This window comes from Papaver somniferum, chromosome 2 (assembly GCF_003573695.1).
Source record: "Papaver somniferum cultivar HN1 chromosome 2, ASM357369v1, whole genome shotgun sequence".
Classification (NCBI taxonomy): domain Eukaryota; kingdom Viridiplantae; phylum Streptophyta; class Magnoliopsida; order Ranunculales; family Papaveraceae; genus Papaver; species Papaver somniferum.
The window spans coordinates 130,156,935-130,180,803 of NC_039359.1; the positions used below are offsets into that span (position 1 = coordinate 130,156,935).

The window sequence follows — 23,869 nt, forward strand, 5'->3', positions numbered from 1 at the left end:
GTAGCTTTTAAAAGCTACTCCACCCCCAGCTTTTAAAATTTGAGGAATTTGGGAAGTGCTTTGGCTAAAAAACGCTTTAATTTTTTTTTTACCAAACACTAATTTCAAAAATTATTGACATATATACGTTTTGAAAGTGTTTTTGGAAAAATAAAAGCATTACCAAACCCAACCATAATGGACTTTTTACATTTTTCTTACCAACCCACAGTTTCCTTAGCTGGGATTCCAATGGCAATAAGAAGGGAAGCCATTAATCCAAGACATTAATTGGAATCGGAATAAAGCTTCCATAAGTGCCCGTTACGAATGAAGGTGAAATCTGATCACAGTAGGTAAGGGAGAATTAGTCAGAAAGCTTATGAGATTCCCAAGACCAAGAAAATATTAGTCAACAGCAAAACACCAACATATGACCACTCCATATACCTGTGTTTCACAGAGGAATGCTACAGGTGGACCCAAACCCATTTCAGTTCCAACTAAAAATCTTAAGAGAAGCATACCTTCCAGGCTTTTTGTCGTGACACTGAAAATACAATCAGAAAACAGAAATTCACATCAAATTATGCGCAAAAAAGAATGTTAATCCAAAAAAAGTTATGCGCACTCAAGCAGGCCTGAGGTTCAAAGTGATTGTATTACCTCAAGGAAGCCCCAACGATCATGGGGAAAGCACTCAAGTGGAAATCCTGCATCGCCCAACCCCATCTGCAACGGAACCACTGAAAAGAGATCCAAGAGAGGCACCTCCCAAGCAAATACTGACAACTAGACCTTCATGTGACAAAAAATGGAGGCGAATATACTAGATAGAAACCAATATATATAAACCAGAATACCAAATGCATAAATGAGTGGAGAAAGATTTTCATCACAAAAGATACCTTCTGCTAGGGTGTTCCCTCCAAATCCAAGATCCAACCAAATGCTCTCTAGTGTTTCATTAACAACTCTGCATCCAAAAAGTAGCAAACATCCCAATAGACTTCTCTTAAATGGGTTTTCTTACACACAAAAACCCTTCCGCAATAAAGATAATTGACTACACGGGGAGGGGGGAGGAAAACGTTACATGCACCCAAGATGGAATCCAAATAAAAAGGACGAAATGGTGGCAACAAGTACATGTGGCAAAGAAAGTCTCCAAGAAGGATTTGTAGTTTCTTGCACCTTACCATTCTCCAAATATTCCATATCTGCAACCCATGCAGTAACTCAGGCCAGCAATCACTTACACATACTTAAACAAAACAATTTAAGCGTACAATCCCATTGCATTGCTTATAATACAATGATTTCTAGGTTATACAACTTGAATTGCAACAAATCCAAGACCAAAACTACTTATTTTTCTCTAAAATTCACTCATATAAGTGCACACATTGGTAATGAAAGGTCTGAATTATGTAAAAGCAAGCAGTAAGAGGGTACCTACCTAAATTCCCTTGATTATCAGCTACAATGGCATACTCTCTTGAACATAGAGGAGGCTTCACGAATATCTGGAAGTCCCCACATTCCACAGATAAACCAAACTATGATACCATAAAGAAACCCTTGTGATTGTGATTCCAACTACAACAAACAAAAACAAATTCTAAATTTCCAAAATCATAATAATCTCAAATCTAATAAAAGATAGATTAAAGGGAGATTCTGAATTACAGAAATTGTAAAAATTAATGATTTACTAATCCAAGTATCAAACAATAAGAAATTGCCTTTTTCTTTTAAGAAAATTTAGGGTTTGAAGGATGAAAATTGGTAGAAGAATCGGGAAATGAAATGCTGGAAAAAGTGATTTACAATTTCTGTCTGGGAAAAAGAAGAAGAAAGAGAACATAGAAATAGGTGGACTACCCAAAAATGACACGTCCAGCAACTCCACCACCTTTTTGAAGGAAGTTCGTTTATTTGTTTCAAAAATGACCTCATTTGTTCATTTGGTGCTACAAAACACCTACCAAGTACCAACCACATGCCACTCAGAGATTTTAGCTGTGCACTTGCGAAAAATACGGATTAGTCCAAAATCAGTCCTAAAATACGGTTCAGTTCAGCTCGAGTCAACTAGGTACCGCTGTCAACGGTAGTTATCGAAACAGATATGGCCTCTACCATATCCGTTACTGATAAGATTATCGGATATCCGATATCTGATAATATCCGACGGATATTCAAAAATATTTCCGTTATCCATTCCGATAATAATGTCGGTTATCTGATAATATCTGGTAATATCCTATAATAATTCATTATAATAAAAATAATTTAAATTCTTTTTTACTCTTTCTCTAATTTCATAAATTAAAAAAAAATCAAAGGAACCCTAAGGAAATTCGACTAAACAAAACCAAATACCTTGATCAAATGCACAAATTTGACTTTAAAATTATTATATTAAACTAGATTTAAACAAAACTCAAATCTTCTCCATCAATATTGAAAAATTCTCGGCTTTTTTCACAACTAATAAACTAGTTGTGTTTTTGTTCTTCCATAATATTTTTCTTTCTACCGCTCTTCACATATTACCAAGCTCACAACTAAATATATTACTCAAAAAAAATATAAAAAAAATTGCATATGCATTCTTTAACGGATATCGGATATTATCCTATAGGATAATACCTTTTCCGTATTCGTTTCGTTAAAGTAAGAATATCCGATAAGGTATCCGATATCCGTTATCCGAAATTTTCGGATAATATCCTAACGATTCGGACGGACTCGGACGGATATCGAATATTCGGTTATCCATTGACAGCCCTACAACTAGGTACAGATTAGTCCAAATATGTGAAAAGTACAGTAATAACCCTTATTATTTACAATTAAGTCCAAGTATTTGCATTTTAGTCCAAAATGACTCATGATGATGTCAACAATTTTAAATAATATATAAATAACTAAAAAACAATTTATCTTTCGAACCGCTCGTCCAAAATTCACAAACTTTATATATTCGGAAAGCTCTTTTCGAGATCTAAAAAAGAATATCCATATGACTATATAATTTTCACTTTTTAAAATTCTTTAATTCACACTAGTGTACAACCATGTACACATCGACAAAAAAACAGAAAATCCAACATTCATGATAGCTAGACTGCACTCTAGTCTGCACAGACTGACAAAAGCATCAAGTATGCCAATCTCTTGCTGAATAAGGGCAGGATTTGCAAAGGATGGTATAGCAGTTAGTTAACCTGCATCCAGGAAAAAACAATAAAACATAAGAAACCACAGCTTGAGGAAAAAAAAGTGATAACCTTTCACCAACAACCACATAAGAAACAAAACAAAGAAAAAGATGAAAATACGAACTGTACAAACTTAATATCAGCAGATACAAACCAAAGTTTCCCTCCTTGACAAATCAGTCACATGCTGCAAACCAAATTGAAACATATTAGTGTTCAATACAACTTTCACAGAAAAACCATAACTTTAAAAACATGCATAAAGCCGATCATTCACAATCACACACAAACCTATTTTTTAATGGACATTACATAGGTGCACCAATGTGTACACCCCTGCCAAACATGCCCAAAACCTATCATTCATAACCACACAAACCTACTTTTTCATGGAAAATACACAGGTGCATCAATCTGTACACCACTACAAAACATGCATAAAGACGATCATTCATAACCACACACAATCCTACTTTTTGGGAATTCCACTAGTGCACCAATATGTACACCCCTCCAAAATATGTATAAAACCTAATTTTTCAGCTAAGATGTCCTAATGCAAAAAATCATATTATCAGCTGAGACCATCATTAAGGTGGGCATCAAAAAGGGAACCAAGTATACAATTAGACCAAATACCTACATGTTGCAACATCTTGGGTTGCAAGCATAGAAGCATGAGGCGAGGACCCATCTTTATCATCTTTGACCTTCATTCCCCCTGCAATTGAGAGGGAAAAAAAGGTTGAGAAATCGAGACACACACATTTTACTAATGATCTGATGCCTAAACAATCATTTGATCCCCATCCACATCAAAAGTTTTAACATATGAGATAAGCAAAAGACAAGCATCAAAACAAGGCTCTAGCATTCTTGGTGAACATATATCTCATAATAATAGCATAAACATAATTACATGCATAACAGTCGAAGCTACTAGATAAATCAAGAAAAATTGTGAAATAATTAGCTAAAACAAATTCATACCAGAAATAAGAATCATAATTTCCCTTTCTGTCACATGCTGCAAACCAAGTTGATACATACTAGAGCTCAATACATGTTTACAACTATGTGCACATTAAAAATCGGCATGTGTGGAATCATTTGTACGATGACGATCAATCTGTGTACAATTATATACACATTGACTAACAGGTGTACAACAGTGTTCACATAAAACTCAACATGTGTACAATTATGTACACATTGTAGTTGCAGGAAATCCTACACTACACCCCTCATATGATTTCATTATTGATCAACTCATTTTTAGGTTTACACTCTTAATTTTATTGATTAAATTTTGAATGTTCTTACAAGAAAGATAAAGAAGTCAAGAATGATCTCTGCTCTGAACTTTCTCTCTCCTATTTACTTGTTTCTTACTCAAAAAGATCTCCCACCCTTTACAACTCGAATGATTATTTATAAGGAAATACATAGTGGATGACAGCTAATCTGTCCTTTATTTTCGGATATGGTTTGCGACATTCTCGCAACCTTACAAATGTTAATTTCGCAAACTCTCATATTTTCGCAGGACTATCACATCTTTCTCATAATCCTTGCTGACGTCGTTTCTGAAATTGTTCTGCGACGCTATTGTGCTGTACCATTGATAATTTCGCTGAGACATAATTGTTGCGAGATTCTGATCCTACATCTTGTCTCTTCTCATATTTTCTCTACAAAGTAGAGAATGATGTGAGAAATGTCGCAGCTGCTTATCTTTTCATATTCCACATTTATCACACGTACTATCTTTTCCATTTATTTCTTGACACGTCTTCTGTAACCCCTACTTTTCAACCGCTCACGTCTCTTCGTCTTAATGGTGTTTATTTTTTCGAGTAAAAAATTTTCTTTATATACTCTTCTTCCTCCTTTTTCCACTTTTCTTTTTACTTTCTCTTCTCTCATCTCTGCAACTCTGTTATTCTTCTGCAAATTCTGCTCCTGTAATTTTTTCTTTCTTCAATCTTTTTACTTTCCATACATTCCCATACTCTATATTCAAACATGGCTCCAAGTGGTCATAGATATGAGAAGAATTTACAAGATGTCCAAAAAGATCTTGCTGATAAAGGTTTTACACTCTCCACCATTCCTGGTGAGAATGCCAAATCAATTCTTTCTGTCAAGCTTTTCTCTAATCAAAATTGTGATGATCAATCAATCATAATTTCGCTAGGCCAGATTCTCGCAGGTCTCCCTATTCCTCTTTATAACCCAGATCTTCCTTTATTTTATGAAATTCTCGCTCATCCGGGATTTTCGCGAGCCATCTTCCAACTAAGTGGGGACTGCATCCGTCTGATGTTAGAGTTCGCTAATCGTGGTGCTGGTAGAGGATCTCTTTACTCTAAAGAACTTAGGGATCCAAAATTCTCAAACCTAGATATAGTTGCTGAGAAGTATACAGTGGCGAATTTCTTTGAAACTACGAACTTATCTCCATGAAGAAAGAGAATACTCGCTGGGGTATTCGATTAAGAAGGAAATATAACATTGATGAGGCCAAAATTCTTATGCAAGATATTGACTGGCATTCTGGTAAAAAACAACTCCTCGCCAATCCAAAGATGATAAATGGTGTGTTTTTCCTTTAATGCTAAAGGGACCCTACATTGCTGGATCAAACGTTCTTCCTGCGAATCTCACTGCATATCAACCTTGGGTTTTCTCTTGTCCCGAGAAGGAGAAAGAGGTATGTTTCTACCCTTTAACTCATTTTATATTTCTTTATTGATTTTTATTATTCTGTTCGCTAACTCTTGCGACATTCCGCAGATCCAAAAACTAAAGGATAGTTATAACAGGACTGGGAAATCTAGTACTCTGTTAGCTCTTCGCTCATACACAGATGAGGTAAGAAATTTTCTCTTATGACTTTAAATAGTATTGTTACTTCCATGCTTCCATTTCTTATTTCTATCCGTGTGTGAAGATTATTACTGAAGTAGAAGAATCTGTTGATGCTGCGAAGATTGGTGATAAAGGTAAAGGTGCTCTTCGCAGGGAAAAATCAACTGGTCCTCCTCCAAAGAAAAGAAAAGTTCGTTTTTCTTCTCCTTCAAATGTTCTTCCTAACGAAAATTCCGAAAGTGACAAGGGTGATGAGGATAACGATGATCTTGCTGCAACTGAAGATTCTCCACCTGAATCTTCTATGGCTAAACTTTCTGGCCTCTTTTCTGATTCTCAACAAGGAATGAGAGATAGCCAATTCGCAAATACCTGCAAAGCTCTCGCCACCCTTTTTGTGATGTCCCTTTACTAGATGGTGATAGATCTCTTCGTGGAGTTTCTAGATCAGTGACTCCCTACTTCTTGCATTCTCTCAATAGTCTGGTATACTTTTATCTTTTTACTTATTCATTGTTATAACTCAAAATCTCTTTCTATATTAATATTTTTTATTTCTTTTCGTAGGCTGGAAAAGCTTCTTTTGTTGTTGCCTCAGATCTAGAGAGAAGACGCGAAAATCTTGAAATGAAGAATCTTCAATTTCGCAAAAAGAATGAAGAATTGGAAGCTGAAGTTAAAGGTCTTCGCGAGAAAAATAGACAATTAGAAATTGATTCTTCCTCGTATAAGAACAAAATTTATAGTCTTCAACAAGCTAATAATCAGCTTTACGGTATGTTACTTTTCTCTTTATTCATTCATCATGTTGTTTTATCTTATTTAAATGATCCTTTTTGCAGACATTTATGGTCTTTCTGATGAAGCTATCCTTCTTCGCTCATTTCCTAATGCCTTGGATAATGATACCCTTCTTGAACGTCTTAACAATTCCTTAAATAGCTTCTCAAATGATAGAATTTCATCTCTTTCTCTAAATGAACTTAGATCGAAATTTCGCCTCTTAGAAATTGATCATACATCCAGTTTAGGCTTAGCCAACAGATTTAAGCGTCTCCTTATTGATTCCAAAGAGAAAACCAATGAGTTAAGAACCAAAATTAGCGGTCTCATAGATGATAAGGATCGTATCTCTGATCAAGGTGCCAAGGCTTTGGCGAAATTCCAAGATGCTCTCCTTGAAGTTCAACTTGAGCAAGATGAAGCTAACCGCAAGAATATTGAACTCTGCGAAAGGGAAAATCAAATTCGTTCTCGTCTTCTCATAAGTAGTGAGGATGAATTTGTCTGGGCTGCGAAAATTTTAGATGATGCTAAAAAAGATTTAGGCGTAAATGTTAGTCTCCAAGTTGAACATACAGCCTTGATTAGAGACATGATTTCTGACATAGAAGGTTGCTAATTGCTCTTGTTTACTAATCTTTTGCTTCTTATGAATTTTCATCAAGTTGATAATTGGTTGTCTTTTGTTCGCAGATTCTGAAAATAAATATCGTGAAAAGATAGAAGAACTTGAAGCTGAAAAGGAGGAACTCGCAAAGAATATTTCTTCTCGCAATGACAAGTATTCTAGATTGAAGAATCAAATCAAGATCACCGTTGCGAATTTTAAGAATGACGCTATGCATTTTTGCAACCAAACCATCCAAATGGTTTGTGATGATCATAATATCCCACATTCTGATTATCCTTGTCTTTTAGAAGAAATCCCACAGAATACTCCCAGTTTGATTATCTCTGATAGCGAAGCTGACGATGAAGAATCTGATAGTGATGGAAGTTCTGATGGTGATGAAGATTCTGACGCAGATGAAGAAGGAAACAAGTCTGATGAAGATAATGAAGGATTAACCAAGAAATAGTCTTTACTTCTTTCTTTGATTCTTTGTAATACTTGTACATTATTTCTTTCTTATTTGTGTTTTGTTTCTTTCATTTTGACCTGCGTAAATGAAAACAATTCTTCTTTGCAATACAGTTAATCAATATAATCATTAATTCTTGAATTTTTGAGTAAATCTCTCATATGGAGACAAATAACATTTTCTAATTTCATACATTCCCATACTTGCCTCTGTTATTTGAATCCAAATGAGAGATTTCATAAAAAATTCTTATTGTATAATTTCGCAACTTTTGCGAAGTGAATTTTGTTTCTTTTCAAAATCTCATTCCTGTGTGGTCTTATTTTGCCTTCCTAATTAAAGGTCTTATTATGCCACCTCTTGTCATTGCGACAAAATCGCAGGACGTCCTTGCATTTCATGCAAAAACCCATTGATCTTGCCTTAACTTTTTCTTTTGTATTATGGCCTCTTCAGGAATGTTGCGACAATATGACAGGCCTAAATATTCTTGCGAAAATAAAGCCCCATGACATTGCCGTCTTGCGACGAAATCGCAGGACGTCTTCGCACTTTCATGCGAAAACCCATTGATCTCGTCTTATCTTTTCTTTTGTATTATTGCCTCTTCAGGATTGTTGCACAAATATGACAAGCCTTAATATCCTTGCGAATAAAAAGCCTCATGACATTTGCGTCTTAAGACACTTATCATCCCTAATGGAGGGTGCCGCCCTTATCTCCCCCTGGTTGCCCCTTCAAGGAGGCGTACTTCTACCATACAAGGTTAGCTCCTCCCATCCAGTCTTAACAACAACCAGTTGTTTTCGCAGCCTCTTATCCCTTTTACCTATAGGGCTTATGGTTACGAGACTGCACCCTAAGTGGGGTTTTCTTCAGGCCGAGTGCAGTATAAGCCAAGACTTGTCAAGAATGGCAAGGACGCTTCAAACGCCCCGGCACTCTTGACTCAACCGTGTACCTCGGCGCCTTGATCAGATTCTGCACTCCTTGGGAGAGTCCTTATTACCTTAGTCGCCCAACCTAAGTCATATGCTTAAGTTGAGAATCCAAGGTGCCTCTCCCGGATGGGCTTTTGACCCCAAATCTCCATGACTCAGGTTCCGGTGGCGGTGTAGCCTTTCCCTGATCATGCAATAGGTACCCCCTTATATGACGTACTTTAGGTCTTACATTTGCCTCTTGCGAAATTGTATTCGCGAACTAGGGTGTACGCCATAAAGGTTCGCCTCTTTCTCTTTTGTCATTCTTCTCTGATTATTTTCTGTAAAATTCATTATCTCTGCGAGAGTCTCGCAATCATATGTATCTGAATTTCGCAATCTCAATTTTTTGTTCAATCAAATGTATTTTTGAGAATTTTACTTATTGCGAGATTATCGCAACAACTTAATCATTCATACATTTCTTGTTTTTATTACCTTTGCCATCCTCTGCTTCTTTATTTTTTGCTACTGCTTCCTTGGTAATGGTATGTTCATCCTTTTTATTCTGAGCTAGCATTAATTTCGCAACATCTCTTCTCCTTTCTTTCGATTGTATCCACCATCAACCTCTCACTTCTTTGTACATCTTTGATTTTGTGTCGCCAGTTTTCCTTCTTGTTTGCTCTTCCTTCGCAAGATTCTATCTCAGTTTCGTAACATCTCTTTCCTTCAACCCAATCTCCCTTTATGATTCCTACACCATTGGGGTGAGGGAATTTGATGCATTGGTGGAAAGTTGAAGCTACACCTAGAATCCCATGTAGCCAAGGTCGACCAATTAATGCATTGTAGGGTGATTCTACATCAACGACACAGAATGAGATTTCAGAAGATATTCCCTTCAATGGAATTTGCATAGTAACCTCCCCTTTAGGCTTGTTAGCAGTACCATTAAAACCATATATCTTATATGTTGATGGTATAAGATCATCATCTCTTCCACCCATGGTTTTATAAGTATGATAAAATAAGATGTTCACAGAGCTTCCAGTATCGACTAGATTCTATTGATTGCCCATGAATCTTCAGCTTCATCATCCTCATCTTCTTTCGGTTTTGGATTAATTTCTAATTTTATTACCAATGGATTGTCATGCACCTCTTCTCCTTCGGGAATTTCTTCTGCGTAAAAGAAATGATCTGTTTCTGCCATTCCTCTAGTCCGAATTTTCGCAATATTCATAATTTCTCTTCCATTATTATCTCTTGCGAACACTCTACTCAAAACATTATCATGAAAATCTTCAATTGTCTTATATGAATGTACGATAGAGTGACAAATAGATTTTTTTCTTTTGCACCAACTTCTATGAAGAATGTTTCTTTCTTTTTCATCGTATTCACTTTGATGTTCTGGCGGTGGTGGTAATGGTTGAGATTGCGGATGCCCTACCAGAAAGTCGTTTAGTTTTCCTTGATCTATCATTCTCAAAATAATTCTCTTTACATTTCTGCAATCGTTTGTGGTATGTCCATGAAAATGATGATAAGAACAAAATTCATGACTTCTGTGGTTTGGGGGTGGTTCCGTTCCCATGTTCCATGGTGTTGGTATATTCTCCATCAAATTATAGCTTCCCATATCTTCTCCACACTTGCATTTAGAGGTGGCATCTTGATTTCTTCCCATATTACCTTGTGACCTCCTTGTCCTCTATTAAAGTTTGGTCTTTGACCTCCATAAGTTTCTTGCGGTTGATCGAGTCTTTGAATCTTGTTATTTCCTCCACGATTGTAGAAATTTCTTTCTCTTTCATACTCTTCTTGATCTCGGCTCCCCATAGCTACCAATTCTGCTGATTGTTACTGTCACCTTTTCTTGTTGTACTTGCGAAGTATTCGCCACTGTGTTTATTAGCTTGGGTAATAAGCTTGCATTCGCTGTTTGTGAGCTGGTGTTCGCAACTGGATATGATTCCATTTCATTTTGCTTTCCTCTAAAGCAATGTATTCTTCTTGAAGTTCTCGCAATTCAGTCATTGTAATCGTATTCTTGACTCTGAAAATTTGGACATACAACAGGTTTGTTGCAAACATAGCATTGATAAATGATAATATGAGATATCTCTCATCTACACGGCCAGCCATTTCGCTACACATAGTTCTCCATCTTTTAGTCAAGTGTTTCAAACTTTCGCCAATCCTTTGTTTTAATCCAAACACATCTTCTATACCAGGTCGTGAGGAATTATTACTTATATATGCTCCCAAGAATGTGGTCTGCAAATGATTGAAGGAGGTTATTGTATTCTTTGGTAAACCTTCAAACCATTTTAACGCTTCTCCTGTTAAGCTGGATGCGAAATATTTGCACAATACCGCATCATGATTTTCCCATTGTAACATGCACCTCACATAAGCTTTAATGTGCTGAATTGCACAAGTTGTTCCGTCGAAAATGCTGGTTAATGCGGGCAAATTGCATTTCGGTGGTATTCCTCCTAATTGTACTTCCCTTGTAAATGGAGTTTTCGCAGCTTCTTCTATTGCTTCATCCAATTGCCTTCTACCTACTTCTCCTCTGTTATTTAGCATTTCTCTCATTTCTTCTAATTCTTTCAAGATTTGTTTATTTACACCTGAATCTTGACCCATTGGTCTCTTCAATTTTTCTTCTCTTCTTCTGTGTTCACGTCTATCTTCTCTTGCGAAATTTTGTATCTCTTATTCATTATCCTCATCTCGTCTTCTTCTGCGATTCTCTTCCTCATCTCTATCTTGAAATCGCAAATGATGATGTCGTCCATTTCCCCTCCATAATTTTGTTCATTTCTTATCAATTGAATTCGCTGTCTTTCAACCATTCTCTTTACTCTATCATACTCTTCATTGAGATTATCGTTATTCCAGTTTTGTATATGCCTTCTTTCTCGATTGTCATGATTGTTCTGGCGAATTGTATCCTGAAGCTCTTGTTCTTCCATTTCCTCTCTCAATCTTTCATGTTCGCAGATTAAACGTGCTTGTTCAGCATTTTGTCTTTCAATTTCTTCTTCAATTGTCTGTTGATTTCTTTGAGTTTCCCTCACATGTAAAATTCTTCTTCCTTCCTCTTGATTTCCTTCGCCATCTTGGTTATTTTGTCTCTGATTTTTCCCGTTTTCTTGATTTCCTCCAATTTGCCCATCATCAAAAGTTTCATTTTGTGGAATGTAACGAGTATCAATTCTTTCTCTATTTTCACGATATTCTTCATTAGGATTTGATGTTTCTTCTTGAATATTATTTCCAGCATTGATTGTGGGTGAATTTCGCCTCATTTCTCTTCTAGTCGATCTTGAATATGATTTTGTGATACTTCTCGATCTTCTATTCTGCAGTCTTATATTCTCCATCCTTAATTCGTGATTTTGTCTTGTTAAATTCGCACGTTCTTCTGCCTCAGCTCTTCTTTCTTTATGTATTCTTCGCCTCAATGTTTCTAACGCTCCAATTTCCTCATCTCCATGAATTATTCCTTCATGTACTTATTGATTTCTCTCTTCCTGTCTATAATTTCTATTTTGTTGCTCTTCTTCTATTTCTTCTGCTGAATTTGATCGCCAACTATGTACGCTCACTCTGTCATAATTTGTATTCCTCTCTTGAACTAGTGTTTGTTAAATTGGCGATTGAATTATATTTTCTCTATTATTTCTCATTCTAGTAGATTCTCCCATTTCACTTCTTTCTCTTCCAGCAATTCTTTTGCTTCTTCTAATAGTAATCGGTTGTTCGGATGTATTTCTTCTTCTAGCCATTTCTTCAATGCTAACAGTATTGCAAGAAATTATGAAAAATTCTTAATCAATCACTTTAAATTTTCACAAATCTCAATATCAATCTTTAACTTTTTCCAAAATAATCTTCAACTCCTCCCTGTTTCTAGCGCCATTATGTAGTTGCAGGAAATCCTACACTACACCCCTCATATGATTTCATTATTGATCAACTCATTTTTAGGTTTACACTCTTAATTTTATTGATTAAATTTTGAATGTTCTTACAAGAAAGATAAAGAAGTCAAGAATGATCTCTGCTATGAACTTTCTCTCTCCTATTTACTTGTTTCTTACTCAAAAAGATCCCCCACCCTTTACAACTCGAATGACTATTTATAAGGAAATACATAGTGGATGACAGCTAATCTGTCCTTTATTTTCGGATATGGTTTGTGACATTCTCGCAACCTTACAAATGTTAATTTCGCAAACTCTCATATTTTCGCAGGACTATCACATCTTTCTCATAATCCTTGCTGACGTTGTTTCTGAAATTGTTCTGCGACGCTATTGTGTTGTACCATTAATAATTTCGCTGAGACATAATTGTTGCGAGATTCTGATCCTACGCACATTAAGAATCAACATGTGTACAACTATGTGCACATTAACAATTCAATATAAAAATAGTTGAAAGTCAAATTTTACGTGAGACCTTCACTCAACACACATATTTGGACACATCAAACTTGTATTTTATAATTGCATATATAACAGTATCATATAAGAGCATGCATACAATGTGATTCTTACAAGTATCTTAACACCAGACACCTTCTTCAGGCATAAATGCAACCACAAAAATTAAAAGCAAGCAATAGAAGTAAACAAACCTATCCACATCAGAGTTGTGCTTAGAACAAAATGAAGTTGTTGATTGAATCGATTGATCCTATCTTGGTCTTCTTTCTTTCCTCCCCGGAATTCATCTTTAATCCAACGATTCCAACCAATAACGATACCTTTTGTTTCAGGCTGAACCGTTATCGATTGATCAAAGGGAACAACCTCTGGTGGGAAATCAATGGAAGGAAGAACCCTATCACATTGATACAAATATACATCAAGGTATTAAAAAAATGCAAAATGAGAAAACAATCAACTCGAAATCATGCAAAGTTATTACTGAAGACAAACAAAAACAGGAATTAAACTTTAGTTGGCATCAATGATGATATCTTCAAGTTAATTAGACTTTAAAAGTATTACATTGTATTTTCAAGTATTAAAACAATGAGGTTAACCTTTCAAGGAAACTCATTATCAACATTTTCTTCCACTTTCTACGTTTTTTTCCTATTACTTTCTAGATTAGGCAGGCAGTTGCACGTGAAACTGTGAATTGCATATTTACGCTGCATACACCGTTGAATTTCAAATAACTAACTTTCAAAAGCTTCTATCAATATTTAGATATTAAAGTGAAATTCAAATACACTGAAAGCACTATACAATGCAAAAGCTCAAAAAGACAGAAGGAGACATCAAACAAACCTGCAACTGGGGTTTGAAAGTACAACTCGACAAGTTACGTATCCATTTGGAAGGTTAGCTACTCTTTGTACAAGTATCACCCAAGAATTTGAACTTGCCTTTTAGCCTCCACCACCTTAAAACCGAACAATCATAGAAACAACACAAGTACACAACAAACAGATCCGCTTAAATATCAATGGCACATTTAGAACCTTCAATCCATGTATTTTGACACAAATTTCCTAATTCAGGCATTGTATAGAACACTTGCAGGATTTGGATGCTTTTCTACTTTTCAAAAACAGCAAAACAATTTCTTTAGCTTACTGACAACACCATGTCACCTTGGCTTATTTATCACCACCAACACTATTAAATTAAAATCAAATAAACATGTGTACAAGTATGTACACATTGAGAATAAACAAGTGTATAAATATGTACACGCTAATAATATTCAGAACGTGTACAACTATGTACACATAAAAAAAGAATACATCACTGTTTCACTCGTAAGACGAACTGCAATAAGAGCCTCTAAATCTGTATACCCAGACATTATAACCCATGCAACCTGAATGTGTGAGTGTGAACGAGTGAGTAAGTAAGTTACTTATGGATCATGCAAAGGTTACAAGTCTATGAAAAGTTAGATGACAAAGAAAGGTTAACAGCTAAGTCAAATAAAACTTGCTGGCGTAGTATGAACAAAAATAAAAAAAACATCAGACTGACATTAGACTGTCAGATTCACTTCATGACAAGAGCCGGACACAAAAATGTTGGAACTTAGAAGAGACATAAAATTATCAAACAAGCAAGACGTTAACAAATATGAAAATCCAAGACCAACTCTGAATCAACAATAAAATTCATGGTGCACACATTATATAACTACGCCACCTAAATGCCTTTACAAACTTGTTGTTTACTTAAGATACAAGAGATTTTTTATTATAAGATAGGTAATGCTTAGTTACACATGGTACATTGCAATAATTATTAATAGCTCGAAAGTAAGTTTTCTGAATGTTCCCAGCTCACATCTAAGTACTTGATTTTTTTCAAATGCACTTTTTTCTTGGTTGGCCACTTGAGGACCCAAATGGTCTTTCCTTGTCCCTTTATATAATCACTATTTTCAAATCCGTACTTTACCAAACATCACTAACAAAATCCATCAATTTAGAGTTCAGTTGTAGCTAACATAGTATTAATTGAAATCATTAATATTTACTTAACAGCTGTTAAGGCATACAATACGTGTGTGTTGCCTAACACACGTATATCTTGTTAAGGAAGTTTTTTGTATTTTTAGGAAACTATTCTAGGTTTGGAAGTCTTTTGTATTTTAGGAAATTGTTCTAGTTTTGGAATTCATCCTATCTTGGAGTTCAAGGAAGAGTTAGTATATATATATGTATCTTGTAAAGATCAATTGTACACACAAGTTATATCAATAGAACGTCTTCTTTTCAAGTTTGGGTTCTCCTCTTATAGTTGTGTTCTCTCCCAAACAATACGTGTTCTAGCTTGGTATCAGCTTATTGATCCTATGTCTTCCGCTGCATCTACTTCTTCCTCTGTCCTTTCAACCATACTCAACTCCTCTCAATCAATGATGGCTTCCTCTATCTTTTCTCAACCTCATCACATCATCACTGTCAAACTTGATGACACCAATTACTCCCTCTGGCTTGCTCAGTTTCTCCCATATCTTCAAGGTTATGAACTCGATAGTTTTGTCACAGGTGACAATCCTTGTCCGTCTCCAACTCTTCCCAACAGTGATACACCCAATCCGGCATATGCTACTTGGCTAAAGCAAGACCGTATTCTTCTTGGATGGATTTTTTCCTCGCTAACTCCTGCTGTTCTTCGACAAGTTCATCCTCTCCAAAGTTCTCATGTTGTTTGGTCCTCTCTTGAATCTCTCTTTTCTTCAAAATCAGATGCTCATATCCATCACTTGCAATGTGAACTTCGGGCTTTACGTAAAAGATCTCTTTCTATGCGAGATTATATTTATCGAGCTCGCAATATCGTTGACAACCTTGCAGCTGCCGATACTGTTGTCACTGAGTCTGAATTACGTCACTGCAATCTTGTCGGCCTAGATACTGCATATGATGCCATTGTTACCTCTCTTAAAACTTCCATGGGAGCCATAAAACTAGAGTATTTTATCACCTATCTTCTCACGTATGAACTTCGTATTGAGAACCAAGCAAAGTCACTGCATTCTCAGCGTGTAGTTAACGTTGCAGCATCCGGACCAACTCGTTCAGCTGCTTCCAGCTTCTCTCGTCCAGCTGCTTCCAATTTTTCACGTCCTCCTACTCGGTCCAGTCTATCTTTGGACCAACAATTCTCCTCCCTGTCAAGCCCAGCTCGTCCAGCTGCTTCCAACACTTCGAATCATTCCTCTCTTCTCGGCCCAGCACAGCCTTACAACTCACGCACAGATGTGCGTCTTCCCTGTCAACTATGTAGTCGCAAGAATCATGAAGCTAATGACTGTTGGAATCGTTTCGATCGCTCGTTTCGTCCTCCTCGACGTCAGCCACCTACCTCTGCTCCTCGTGCTTATGTTGCTCAAACTGGTTTGTTATCTACACCTCCGTGGACTCCTGATAGTGGTGCTACAGATCATATAACCAATGATCTTTCTCGTCTCCAATTTTCTAATGAATATACTGGTCCGGATCAAATTCAAATGGGTAATGGCTCTTCTATTCCAATCTCTAATGTTGGATCCTCTGTTTTGGGAACTCCCAACCGTAAGTTGTGTCTTCGTAATGTTCTTCATGCACCAAAAGTTTCTCATAATCTTCTGTCTATTTCTCGGTTTACTACTGACAATAATGTCTTATTTGAATTTCATCCAACTTTTTGTCTTGTGAAGGATCGATGTACCGGGAAGGTTCTTCTTCGTGGCAGTAGGAGGGGTGGTCTCTATCAACTTGATAATTCGTCTCAATCTTCTAAAGCCTACATAAGAGAGCATGCTACCTTACAAGATTGGCACTCTAGATTAGGACATCCAATGATACGCACAGTGCGTAAGGTTGTTTCCCAGTTTTCTCTTCCGGTTTCTAGTCAGACTTTTAAGTTTTGTTCCTCTTGCCATGAACATCGGAGTCATAAACTCCCTTTTCCTTCTAGTAAAACTACTTATTTGCATCCATTAGATTTAATTGTCTCTGATGTTTGGGGACCTTCTCATATTCTATCTAATGAAGGATATAAATACTATGTCATCTTTATTGATGCCTTTAGTCGCTTTACTTGGATGTTTCCTATGTCTCAGAAATCTGATGTCTTTTCAATATTCTTTTTGTTTCAAAAGCATGTTGAAAATCTCTTAAATCGAAAAATCAAAATCTTCCAATCTGACAACGCACTGGAGTATCGAAAACTTACTCCACATCTTCAACAACTGGGTATTTTTCATCGATTTTGATGTCCACATACTTCTGAACAAAATGGTTTTGTCGAACGACGTCATCGTCATATTCGTGAAACTGGTCTTACAATCCTAAACATGGCTTCTGTACCATCCTCATATTGGTACGACTCTTTTTACACCGCTTGTTTTCTAATGAATCGTGTTCCTTCTACTTCTATTCATAACTCCTCTCCGTATGAACTTCTTTTTGGTCTTTCACCAGATTACACTTTACTTCGGGTGTTTGGTTGCTTGTGCTATCCATACTTACGTCCATATAGATCTCATAAAATGGATCCTCTTTCTTCTCCTTGTGTTTTTATTGGTTATAGTCCTTCTCATAAAGGCTATAAGTGTCTTCATATTCCTACATGTCGGATTTATGTTAGTCGTCATGTTGTTTTTGATGAGACCACTTTTCCTTTTGCCGCCACAGCACAGCCTTCTCCGGCGTTGACGCCTTCACATGTACCTTTTTCTACTCCCTTTTCTTCTCCCGTAAATCTTTCTCTGCCTTCTCTTCTATCTACTGCTTCCGTGCCATCTTCTTCCCAAGACCAATCATTAGCCACCAGTCATCATCAGCCGTCAGTAATCATTAGCCGCCAGCAATCATCAACTATCAGTAATCATCAACCGTCAGCAATCATTAATCGCCATCAGTTCTCCGCCGTCAGCAATCATCAGCCACCTCCAACAATCATTAGCCAACATCGTCAATCATTATCCGATAGCAATGATGATCCTCAGCCGCAACAGCCGCCAGCACCAATGATTATCCAACAAAACCAATCATCAGCTGTCAGCCATAATGTTTCTGAGCCGTCACAGCCGCCGACAGTTCCCATTATTATGTCCGATTCAGCCTCCACAGCCGCCACTGATTTTTCTTCCCCAGTTCTTCGTCTGCAGTCTCCATCTTCTGTCTCTGACACTCATCCAATGGTGACAAGGTCTAAAGCTGGTGTTTTTAAACCAAATTCCAAATATGCATTGGTATGTGATTCTGTTCTCGAACCTACTTGTATTTCACAGGCTCATAAAGATCCCCAGTGGCGTATGTCTTCCGATGATGAGATTAATGCGCTACTTCGGAATGTTACGTGGTCGTTAGTACCATATAATTCTTCTATGAACGTTATTGGATGTAAATGGGTGTTTCGTATTAAACGAAATCCAGATGGTAAGATTGCACGTCGAAAATCACGATTAGTTGCAAAAGGCTATAATCACCAAGAGGGTATTGACTATTCTGAAACATTTAGTCCGGTTGTTAATCCATGTACTATTCGTCTTATTCTTACATTGGATTTGTCTTCCAATTGGCCAATTCATCAACTTGATGTGCAAAATGCCTTTTTACATGGAGAACTTCAAGAAGAGGTGTATATGAAACAGCCACCGGGCTACGTAGATTCTCGTTTTCCTACGCATGTCTGCAAGTTGCATCGTTCTCTTTATGGTCTCAAACAAGCTCCCCGTGCGTGGTATCACAGGCTTAGTACCTTTTTGTTGCAAATTGGTTTTGTCACTTCGAAGTGTGACTCGTCCTTATTTCTCTATAACGGCTCTCTTGGTACTATCTATTTACTAGTCTATGTGGATGATATTATTGTTACAGGTTCTAACTCTACAAGTATTAAGTCTATCATTGATCGTATACAACAAGAATTCGCAATCAAAGATCTTGGCTTCTTGTCTTACTTTCTTGGCATTGAAGTAGTTCGTACATCCTCTGGTTTGTTTCTCTCTCAACAAAGGTATGCTCATGATATCCTTATTCGTGCTAAAATGAATGATGTTAAGCCTATTCACACTCCACTTAGTACTTCTGGGGACATGTCTTCTGATCACAATACCTTGTTGACTGATGCTACTGAATATCGTAGTATTGTTGGAGCTTTACAATATTTGACTTTTACTCGTCCGGATCTAGCATATGCTGTTAATAAGGTTTGTCAATTTATGCATGCACCCATTGAGTTTCACTGGGTATTAGTAAAGCGTATACTTCGTTATCTTAAAGAAACATCTACGTTTGGTATTCTTCTTCGGACGTCTTCTTCTCTACAGTTATCCTTTAGCGCATATACTGATTACGATTGGGCTGGTTCTCTTGAAGATCGACGTTCAACCAGTGGTTATTGTGTATTCTTGGGTGGTAATATTATATGTTGGAGTGCTCGTAAGCATAAAACCGTGTCATGTTCTAGTACTGAAGCAGAATATAGAGGTCTTGCTATTTCTACTGCTGAAATTATGTGGATTCAATCACTTCTATCCGAACTTCATGTTTCTACTCAATCACCTCCAGTTCTATGGTGTGATAATCTTGGTGCCACATATCTTACTGTTAATCCTATATTTCATGCAAGGACGAAACACATTGAGATTGATTATCATTTTGTGCCTGATCAGGTTGCTTTGAAACTTCTTGATGTTCGGTTTATATCTTTTAAGGATCAAATTGCCGACATTTTTACAAAAGCTTTGTCTAAAGATCGGTTTTCTCTATTAAGGTTCAAGCTAACGGTTCAAGATCACCCGTTACGCTTGCGGGAGGGTGTTAAGGCATACAATACGTGTGTGTTGCCTAACACACGTATATCTTGTTAAGGAAGTCTTTTGTATTTTTAGGAAACTATTCTAGGTTTGGAAGTCTTTTGTATTTTAGGAAATTGTTCTAGTTTTGGAATTCATCCTATCTTGGAGTTCAAGGAAGAGTTAGTATATATATATGTATCTTGTAAAGATCAATTGTACACACAAGTTATATTAATAGAACGTCTTCTATTCAAGTTCGTGATCAATTCACGTCGTCAAAATGAAAATCATTAACGATAATTCAACTAAAATGAAATGAAATGTTCTTGATTAGTATCCATTAACCAAGGAACCAAAATATTTCTCAAAATCTATCAAACGTATGGAATATAAGACAAATGTTACGATAGAATCTCCCTACAAATCAAATAAAAAATCCCTAAAAATCAAGCAAAAACAAAAATAAACAGAGAAATTTATACGTATCATAAAGTTATTCCAAGGCCAAACAGTATCATCTCTACTCTAGTAACTTTAGGTCTAGAAATTCCCCAATAACTAGAAACAACTAACAGTTTCTTCTTCTCTCCTTCAACAGAATCATTCTTCATCTCTTTTTCTTCTTTCATTACTAAAGAAAGAAATTGAAACCGAAACCTAATTAATTAGGTTTTTGAAATGTGAAAAATACTAGAACCCCCCTACTATATGGGTTCAATATATACAAGCCCCACTAAATGGATCCTACACTATCAACTCCATTCTTTCACATTTTCATATTTCTAGGCCCAGAACTTTTATTTTCAGGGCTTGATAATAAAGTGACATTTTCGTAATGACAGTATTACTCTTTTCTATATATACAAGAATAAAATCACTAGATACACTTTCATTTCTCAATTTTCTTTCTCTCTCTTGCCTCTCTCTCTCGTCTATAGAGAAAACCATTTCTAGGGTTTTCTCAGATTCATTTTTCACTTTTCGAATCAAGTTGATGCAATAGAAATTTCGTAAAATCATTCATCATTGAAGATTTGGAGATTCTGCTGATGATGTTTATGGATTTGTTAAACTTAGTTCTAACACCTCTGTTTTAAGAAGAAGAAGAAGAAGATGATGTTTATGAATATTTGCTGATGATGTTTAATCGATTTAACAGCTCAATCAAATAATCGATTGAACTTAATAGATTTGATCTACGTCTGGATTTTTCAGTTGATTCGAAGATTTCTCATGTATTGATTCAAATTTATAGATCTGAATGATTTAAGATTTTTCAGTTGATTTGAAAAATTAATCAATTTATAAATCTGAATGATTCGACTCCAATTTATTTAACAACTGATCATCAATCTACGAACTCTCAATTGATTCTAGTTTGTTGTTTCAAATCTACTCCATGTAAGGTTTTCTGATTTGAAGTTGTTGTTTCTTTTAATTTCGGAGATCAAGAAGAATCATTACTGTTTCGGAAGAATAGCAACAGAATCAAGGTACTTTTTGATTTTTAGTTGTTGTTATTGTTTGTAATTTCTCGATTCAATTTTAATTTCATTCTTTATTTCAATTTTGATTTAGTTTTATCACAAATAAAAAGTACTGTTGGTTTTCATTGAAATTATAAATCAGGTGTGTATAGATTTATTTAGGAGTATGATGTTTTCCTATGAGGTCAAAGTACTGTTGGTTTTCATTTATGGTTGAAATTACTACAAAAATGCTACTTACTGTCATTTTCGCATCATGTGATTCATGGTTTGATCATGTAACTGAGTTTTTGAGTTAATGATTTGAAGTTGATTAAATGGAAGCTTGAACCTGAAATCATACATGAAGTATTGCAACCGAGCTTTTTCTCCTCATACTTTAGGTTTAGGTTTGATATGTGTAACTCTTAGTTACATTAGGAGAATACATGTGTAACTCTTAGTTACAGCATAGAAATGCATATGTAACTGGTGATGTTGTTGTATTGTTGAGTGTTGAATCTACTTTGTTGAGTCTGTAACTCTGTAGCCTCTCCTGAGGTGAGGATATGCCGTTGTTATATACTTTTTGCAGTTAAATTTTGATGGATATTATGCCGCCAAGGGTTTTGATGCGCATTGTATGTTGCATACATGTTTTGATTTCCATTTGCGAGATTGATGAATATGTTTTATTCTGTTTACAGGTTAGAGATAGTATGTGGTTTTGTTGTAGTGGCCTTGTTGGAGCCAGATAAACAAGTTATGGTGCTAGGAGGCAATAAGGTATGTAACTCCAGATGTGTAACTTCTAGTTACACAAGCTAAATAGATGTGTAATTTCTAGTTACACATGCTAATTAGATGTGTAACTTTTACTTACACATACTGATTGAATATGTAACTTCTGGTTTTAGTGATTGAATTGAAATGATTTGTGGTCTGTTTTGTACGTTGTTTTGTGTTTTCCTTGGATTGTTGAGATTAGTTTTTGAAGAAGAGATTGGAAAATTTTGATTATTGAATTGTGAATTTTCAATTATAACTTGTAATGGTGTATGAGTACTTGCACTTGAAGGTGGTTTAGAATTGTCAATAGTTAGTGATTTCTGCTAAGCTTCATTTTTATGTTGCAACTTCTAGTGTACTTGTCACTATGATAGTTAGAGTGACTTGTCATCATGTTGGTTGATTGTAGCAGGGATGTCATTAAAAGTTCAGCTTGGCGTGAAGCATAATATAAGGAACGTGTTTTCTTTATCTTTTACAACAATCGCTCAAGGAATCAACGCTAGAGACATTAATAAGCTTCGAGATGCAGGAATCTACACCTGCAATGGATTGATGATGCGTACCAAGAAGGAAAACCTCACTTTCTGATTTTGAATCTTGAGTTTTTGAGAATGTCGTGGTATTATCAAAATTTTAATTCATCTAATTGCAACTTTGATGGTTAGTATGACAATAAATGCTAAATACCCACATGTGTAACTGTTGGTTGCACATCCATATTGCATGTGTAACTTCCAATCACACATTTCATATGCATGTGTAACTCCAAATTACACATGCTTTTTTATGTGTACTAGCTGATTATACATGCTTGTTTTTGTTTTAGGAGTGTTTAGTTAGTGAATTTCCTTTAGATTGGTAGATGTAATAGCAGTCTAATTATACTGTTTCATATTCATAGTTCGTATTTGTGTATTGTTTCATGTTCATAGTTCATGTATTTATGTATTGTTAAATTATACTATTTCACTCTTTGTGCAATATTCTTCTTAATAATTTGATGTAATTGATTGAAATCTAGTTTTGATTGACTATATGATTTTGTATAGAGGTTGTGGTCAGTCCATTAGCATATTATGTTTCTCTAACTAATGACTGAAACTGCATTTCTACCAGATTGTTGATTCCATTAGCTCTTTTTGGAGTTGATTTCACTGGTTAGAGGGGAAATTGATGAGCGCCAGGTAAATTCATTTTTGTGTGTGTTATCTTCCTATAAATACATCAGTTTTGTGGAACGTTTATTATGAATACACGACACACTTGGCCAAATTAACTTTATCCATGTTTTTCATACTCAATTACCCTTTCTTAGTGTATTTTGCTTTTGATTGATCCAAAATACACTAAAGCTTGCAAGTTCATAATAAATGGCATATTCCATATGCAGGTGTAACTCCTAGTTACACTAGTCATATGCATGTGTAACTTTCAGTTACACAGGCCAGATGCAT

The 23,869-nt window shown here is 35.8% G+C and overlaps 1 long non-coding RNA gene across 1 annotated transcript; it reads right to left on the reverse strand.

Moving 5' to 3' along the window:
* Positions 1–796: 796 nt before the first annotated feature.
* LOC113349119 lies at positions 797–1,851 on the reverse strand. The gene is made up of 3 exons (XR_003359950.1): positions 1,439–1,851; positions 1,076–1,199; positions 797–955 (listed from the first exon to the last, which is right to left on the reverse strand). It is a non-coding gene; the product is annotated as an uncharacterized LOC113349119 (long non-coding RNA).
* Between the last annotated feature and the right edge of the window lie 22,018 nt (positions 1,852–23,869).